The sequence below is a fragment of the Haematobia irritans genome, chromosome 2 (genome assembly GCF_050003625.1).
Source record: "Haematobia irritans isolate KBUSLIRL chromosome 2, ASM5000362v1, whole genome shotgun sequence".
Classification (NCBI taxonomy): Eukaryota; Metazoa; Arthropoda; class Insecta; order Diptera; family Muscidae; genus Haematobia; species Haematobia irritans.
In genome coordinates, this window is record NC_134398.1 from 122346163 (window position 1) to 122353431 (window position 7269).

The 7269-nt window shown below is 36.4% G+C and overlaps 1 long non-coding RNA gene across 1 annotated transcript; it reads left to right on the forward strand.

The window, feature by feature from the left end:
* The first annotated feature begins 1385 nt into the window (after positions 1-1385).
* LOC142223937 (uncharacterized) lies at positions 1386-1940 on the forward strand. Its single transcript, XR_012718976.1, has 3 exons — positions 1386-1553; positions 1646-1831; positions 1888-1940. It is a non-coding gene; the product is annotated as an uncharacterized LOC142223937 (long non-coding RNA).
* The last annotated feature ends 5329 nt before the right edge of the window (positions 1941-7269 follow it).

The following is a 7269-nucleotide window of genomic DNA, read 5'->3' on the forward strand; positions in this document are numbered from 1 at the left end:
CAGACTCCGACTCCACAGGCCTGCAGGTTAGTACACAACATGGAGGCATCTCCCTATTATGCCCCATGTAGACCCAAGATACCCAATATTTGCATTTGGCTATCTGTAGACTGGTTACACAGTGTCTGCATTGTTCAATGAAGGAAGCACAAATAAGTGTAGTTTGTTGTTGGCAATTATACTTGCTCGATTTATATATTTACTGGTATTATGCAAAAGTTTGAAACCCGGAGTGCTTAATTCACACATCTTGTTCTTATATATGTATGGTTCTTGAATAAGAACTATATCTATGTCTCATAAGGAGAACTTTTGAGGCAGCACAAGGAGCCTTACAACGGTGAAAATTTATCGGGAGGAACCGCAGAATCACCCAATTTTTCAACCACCGTCGCACAGTGTGTCCTTCCCATACATTCGACGGCCAAAAATAGAAGGAGTTGTACGAGAGTAATGAAATTTGGCACGAGTTCCTAATATAATAGAATTAAGAAAATTTCAAAATATCGACAAAATCGGTTCAGATTTAGATATAGCTCCCATATATATCTTTCGTCCGATATGCACTTATACGGCCTTAGAAGCCAGAGTTTTACCCCAATTTGGTTGAAATTTTGCACTAGGAGTACAATTAGTAGCATAGTCTAGTGTGCCAAATTTTATTGAAATCGGTTCAGATTTAGATATAGCTCCCATATATATCTTTCGTCCGATATGAACTTATACGGCCCTAGAAGCCAGAGTTTTACCCCAATTTGGTTGAAATTTTGCACTAGGAGCACAATGAGTAGCATAGTCTAGTGTGCCAAATTTTATTGAAATCGGTTCAGATTTAGATATAGCTCCCATATATATCTTTCGTCCGATATGAACTTATACGGCCCTAGAAGCCAGAGTTTTACCCCAATTTGGTTGAAATTTTGCACTAGGAGTACAATGAGTAGCATAGTCTAGTGTGCCAAATTTTATTGAAATCGGTTCAGATTTAGATATAGCTCCCATATATATCTTTCGTCCGATATGAACTTATACGGCCCTAGAAGCCAGAGTTTTACCCCAATTTGGTTGAAATTTTGCACTAGGAGTACAATGAGTAGCATAGTCTAGTGTGCCAAATTTTATTGAAATCGGTTCAGATTTAGATATTGCTCCCGTATATATCTTTCCCATACAAATAATATTTCAAAAATGCCATATCTTCTGTAAATTTATAACTAGAATGTTTATTTTTCGCAAAAATGCATACAGCATCTATTAAATGCTGTTTGGAAAATATGAAGAAAATCAGCCCACTGTAACACCCGTCCCCCGTACAACCCCCATACAAAAATTGTACAGTTCACTCTATTTAATTTATTAACAACATTTTCACATCTTCGTGATAATCTAATTTTTTAAGCTTCAATTTCGTTCTTAATGAATTGATGTATGGGTCGGAGGATATCAACAAATGATGCATTACGTCTTCGTTAGTAGAACAGCGCCCAGTCTTGCGCGAGTTATATAGCCTATAACGTTTATAGTCTTTATTCCTCGCTTCCTGCTTCATTATGGTATGTAAAAATTTATTTAAAAAAAAATAATAACTGATATATATAGCGTTATATTTTCTAATTTTGCAAAAATAAAATGCACATCAACATAGGTTCTATTTTTAGAATGACTGCAAGAACTGCTACAATTTTAAAAGATTCTACACATTGCGTGTAATAATAAGTGACGTTATTATTCATTCAATCCCAACGTCTTTAATAGCTCAGTGGATAGAGTTGGCGGCTGGTGTGCGAACATCTGGAGTTCGAGCCCAACTCATGCTCAAGTTTTCATTATGGTATGTAAAAATTTATTTAAAAAAAAAAATAATAACTGATATGATTTTAATTTTAGTGTACGAGCACTTTATACACAATTATCTTACAAATATACTATTTATAGTAATAGACATGCTCACAGGCAAAACAACAACAAGCTGTAACGAAAGAAAGAGTGCGCAGTTGTTGATGCACTCGTAAAATAACGCATAACTCATATTTTTTACTGTAATTTTTTGGTTTTCCATTGTTTTTTTGGCCGCAGGCACAATTTTTTTTTTGAATCTGTTAGCTGAGACCCTCAGCTTTAATTTGGTATAGGACTCCATGTTTCGCACTGCTTCGCACACAACTAAAAGTTTAACGGAAAATCATAAATGTTTATTTTTTTGGCCCAAAATAAAAAAAAAAAATAATTTGTTGTTTTTTTTTTTTTTAATTTTTATTTTTTTTTAACTTACATAATGCTTGATGCCTATTTAAAGTGAAAAAAATTTCTATAAGGTACACCCGGTATATAGTTTATAAGTAACAATGTTTTAAATATGACATAGAAAACTAACCTATTTGAGACTTGTTCACATATGTCAACTTTGCGCTGCTCGGGACAGAAAACCAATGGAGATATTTGCATAAAATTTTACACACATGACCTTTGTAATATAGTTTAACCAACTGTGCAAAAATCATCAAAATCGGAGAGCAGGTCCAAAATGATTTATTGCCGCAGCGGACACAGTGTGCGTCGCATCAGCCGTTTCGATTGAGTCATCAAGGGCTTCCTCTTCACAGATCTCGGTGACTCTCCCAACAATCCGTGGTTCAGCTTTGGTGAGGTTTGAGCCTGTAGAAACTTCCCGCATACGATGTCAACGTCTACAGTTTTTGTGTCTCTGTTGGCTTCTCAGGGAGATTTTTTCACTTCTAACTCTACCGGAGGCTTGTCCGTTTCGGAATCCTTTGGCTGATCGCTTTGGTATACCTTCATATGGATATCATGAAAGCCATAATTTACACGTCCTTGGGTCTGTGCTAGATGTGACAGCGACTCAATGTTCAATATAAACACCGCATGTCGTCTTGGTCCATCCACCTCATCCAAACGACCAACCTTCCAATCGGTGTTTGGAAGATCTGGGTTACATTCTTTTAGTCTGTTTAGTATTGACTCAGGCTCAGGAGGGTTTGCAGGTATCCATGAATGTGCTCTAGGTTTAGCCGGTATGTCTTTTTTATCGACTAACTCCAAAGCGACTCCTTCCCAAACTTCACCAATTTGCATCAAAGCAGCTTTAAAGCAATCCATAGACCTCTGGTACGCAAATGCTATTAACTTATATTGTTATTGATACCATCCAGCATCTTGCCGTCGAGGACTTGGGAAACTTTTTTTCGCACCTCTGAGTAGACACCAGACATCGCGTTCGCAATTTCCCCCATTTTTGCTTTGGAACCCTACCGCTCCTTTATAAATGATAGCCATCACAAGGCTGTAGTTAGCAATTGAGGCAAACGATCTTTGATCTTTGATTTAGAGGATGGCAGCTCATCCAGTGATCGTTCCCTTTTTCCAGCTTCAAGAATTCATTGAGCCCATTTTAAGGAATCGCTTTGCTTCGACTTGCCAAATTGTCGTCACCTGTCTGCAATTTTTCGGCTAATTGGGCCCGACTCTTGGTCACTGCTCAAATTTATAACTTTAGTCGATACACGACCACTGGGTTAGCAACCCAGTGGATAACTTTGAATTTCGCTGCATGGTGGCTTAATCTTCCACCACACGTCAAATTCGTAATAAGTACTTATTACGATGAAATAATCCGCTATTAAAAAACACGTCCGTTCAGTTCAATCAACGAAGATGCATCCCTCATCATAGATAACTATTATATTTGATTCATGGTGGTGGGAATTTAAGATCCGGCCCGGCCGAACTTACTGCTGTTTATATTTGTTTTCGACTCTAAAAATTGGAAGTCCGTCCTAAGTCATTACTTGTACAAAAAAATGTTCTTCTAGAGATGGACTAGAGATTTTACCGGCTATAAAGCACAGTAAGGATACACAAAATTATGGAAATTTCCAAAAAATATTTCTCGGCCGACGTGGAATTTGCGAGTAAATATTTGCTAGCATTATTCAAAAGGCCTTTGCGTAGAGATTCAAGTAGAACAAATTAAGAGAAAAAAAAAAACAAGTAAGGAAAGTCTAAAGTCGGGCGAGGCCGACTATATTATACCCTGCACCACTTTGTAGATCTAAATTTTCGATACCATATCCCATCCGTCAAATGTATTGGGAGCTATATATAAAGGTTTGTCCCAAATACATACATTTAAATATCACTCGATCTGGACAGAATTTGATAGACTTCTAAAAAATCTATAGACTCAAAATTTAAGTCGGCTAATGCACTAGGGTGGAACACAATGTTAGTAACAAACAAGTAAGGAAAGTCTAAAGTCGGGCGGGGCCGACTATATTATACCCTGCACCACTTTGTAGATCTAAATTTTCGATACCATATCCCATCCGTCAAATGTGTTGGGTGCTATATATAAAGGTTTGTCCCAAATACATACATTTAAATATCACTCGATTTGGACAGAATTTAATAGCCTTTTACAAAATCTATAGACTCAAAATTTAAGTTGGCTAATGTAATTGGGTGGAACAAAATTTTAGTAAAAAAATATGGGAAACATTTAAATCTGAAGCAATTTTAAGGAAACTTCGCAAAAGTTTATTTATGATTTATCGTTCGATATATATGTATTAGAAGTTTAGGAAAATTAGAGTCATTTTTACAACTTTTCGACTAAGCTAGTGGCGATTTAACAAGGAAAATTTTGGTATTTATTTTGACCATTTTTGTCGAAATCAGAAAAACATGTATATGGGAGCTATAACTAAATCTGAACCAATTTCAATCAAACTTGGCACGCATAGCAACAATGCTAATTCTACTCCCTGTGCAAAATTTCAACTAAATCGGAGTTAAAAATTGGCATCTGTGGTCATATGAGTGTAAATCGGGCGAAAGCTATATATGGGAGCTATATCTAAATCTGAACCGATTTCAACCAAATTTGGCACGCATAGCAAAAATGGTAATTCTACTCCCTGTGCAAAATTTCAAAAAACTCGGAGTTAAAAATTGGCCTCTGTGGTCATATGAGTGTAAATCGGGCGAAAGCTATATATGGGAGCTATATCTAAATCTGAACCGATTTCAACCAAATTTGGCACGCATAGCTACAATGCTAATTCTACTCCCTGTGCAAAATTTCAACTAAATCGGGGCAAAAAATTGGCCTCTGTGGTCATATGAGTGTAAATCGGGCGAAAGCTATATATGGGAGCTATATCTAAATCTGAACCGATTTCAACCAAATTTGTCACGCATAGCCACAATGCTAATTCTACTACCTGTGCAAAATTTCAATTAAATCTGAGTAAAAGATTGGCCACTGTGGTCATGTGAGTGTAAATCGGGTGAACGATATATAGGGGAGCTATATTTAAATCTGAACCGATTTCAATAAAATTTGGCACACTTGACTACACTAATAATTGTACTCCTAGTTCAAAATTTCAACCAAATTGGGGTAAAACTCTGGCTTCCTTATTAGTCCATATCGGGCGAAAGATATATATGGGAGCTAAATCTGAACCGATTTCAATAAAATTTGGCACACTTGACTACAGTACTAATTGTTCTTCTTGTGCAAAATTTTAAGCAAATTAGGGTAAAACTCTGGCTTCTGGGGCCATATAAGTCCATATCGGGCGAAATATATATATGGGAGCCATATCTAAATCTGAACCGATTTCTTCTATTCTGAGCCAAAACACATACTTGTGCCAAATCTGAAGTCGATTGGACTAAAACTACGACCTAGACTTTGATTACAAAAATGTGTTCACGGACAGACCGACAGACGGACATGGCTATATCGACTCAGGAGCCCACACTGCATTAGCGTAGCTAGACAATTTTTCTAGGGGGGGCTATAGCCCCCCTAGCTAAAACTTTATAGACTGAACTTATAGGTTCAACTAATGTTTTATTTCATAAAATTGAATAAAAAATAGACATCAAAATAACTCGACAATCAATTTATAATAAAGCAACTAAAAGTACCCTACGAGAAATTGGTGCAAATTGCCACTGACGGACCTATCACAGAACTGATACCTGTGCTCCAGTTAGTTGCAATTTTCACATTTAGTGAAATAAAATTATCAGAATAACCTTTTGTTCGACATATTTCAAAAGTTTTTTTTTCATTTCGGGTTCGATTAGGAGCCCAAATTGAAAGAGATTTCTAAGGGTTTGTCCGAGACTGGTTCCTGAGGACCTGTTTATGGGTTGCTCCTGCTAAATTGTCCCAGGACGTGTCCTTTGGGATGAGTCCAAGACGCGTCCTAAAATGTAAGTTTACTCCGTCAATGACAAAACCATGTTAAAGTGGACGGTCCCTTCCATACGTTTTGATCAGAACTGGGACTGGTCCATACACACCAGGGACTAGTCCTGTACCAGTTCTGTGGTTGATCCATTTCCCGTAGGGTAGTTCCACACTTTTCCCAGCAAAAAATTGGGAGTTGTTCTAAAGGCACAACTTTAAAAGCACTTCCAAAAATGTCCTCACAAAGAAGTTAACTATTTTAACTACACAGGAAGTTTTTTTAGTTCATTTTTTTATATTTTAATGCGTAATTTTTTTGTTTTATTTTTTCAAATAGTTTAAAAAAAGAGTAAGAATAAATAAAATGGTACAAATTATTCAAATTTTGTCACATAAATGCTAATCCATTATATAAAAATCGATAATATTTGAAAAAAAAAAACGTTTCAAACAAGCGTTAGAATGCATTAAAAATCATAAAAAAGTGTAAAAATTATTTATTTGGGAAAATATTCAGATCACACCTTAAGAAGTGATGCAAATTCATTGCAACGGTTGTTGAATCGGCGGACATTCGTTCTATGACAAGTTCATATTACATTCATCCCTTCTCCGCCAATTTTGTAACACTTCCAGACCCAAGAAGAACATTTTCACTTCTTTTTTGGCGACGCTTTTTTGCAGCTTTATTAAGATATTAATTTATGAAAGAATAGTTTTAATATCAATTACTATTTTTTATTCAAGTTCAAGATCAGACTTCTACCACAACCCAAGTAATTCGATTGTGCATGAAAGTCTTTAGTGAAACTTTGTGCGTTGTACGAGTATATACTTGTTTAATTTTTATAAAAATGTAAAATCGTAAATAGGTTTTCAAATTCTGGGGAGGCTAAAATTTTTCTGGGGGGGTCTAAGCCCCCTCCCCAGAGGCCTTCCTACGCTTATGCCACCCTGAACATTTTTGCCAAAGACATTTCTATCTCGTCTCCTTCTGGGCGTTGCAAACATATGAACTAACTCTGTTCCACAGTGTGCCGCAGGGT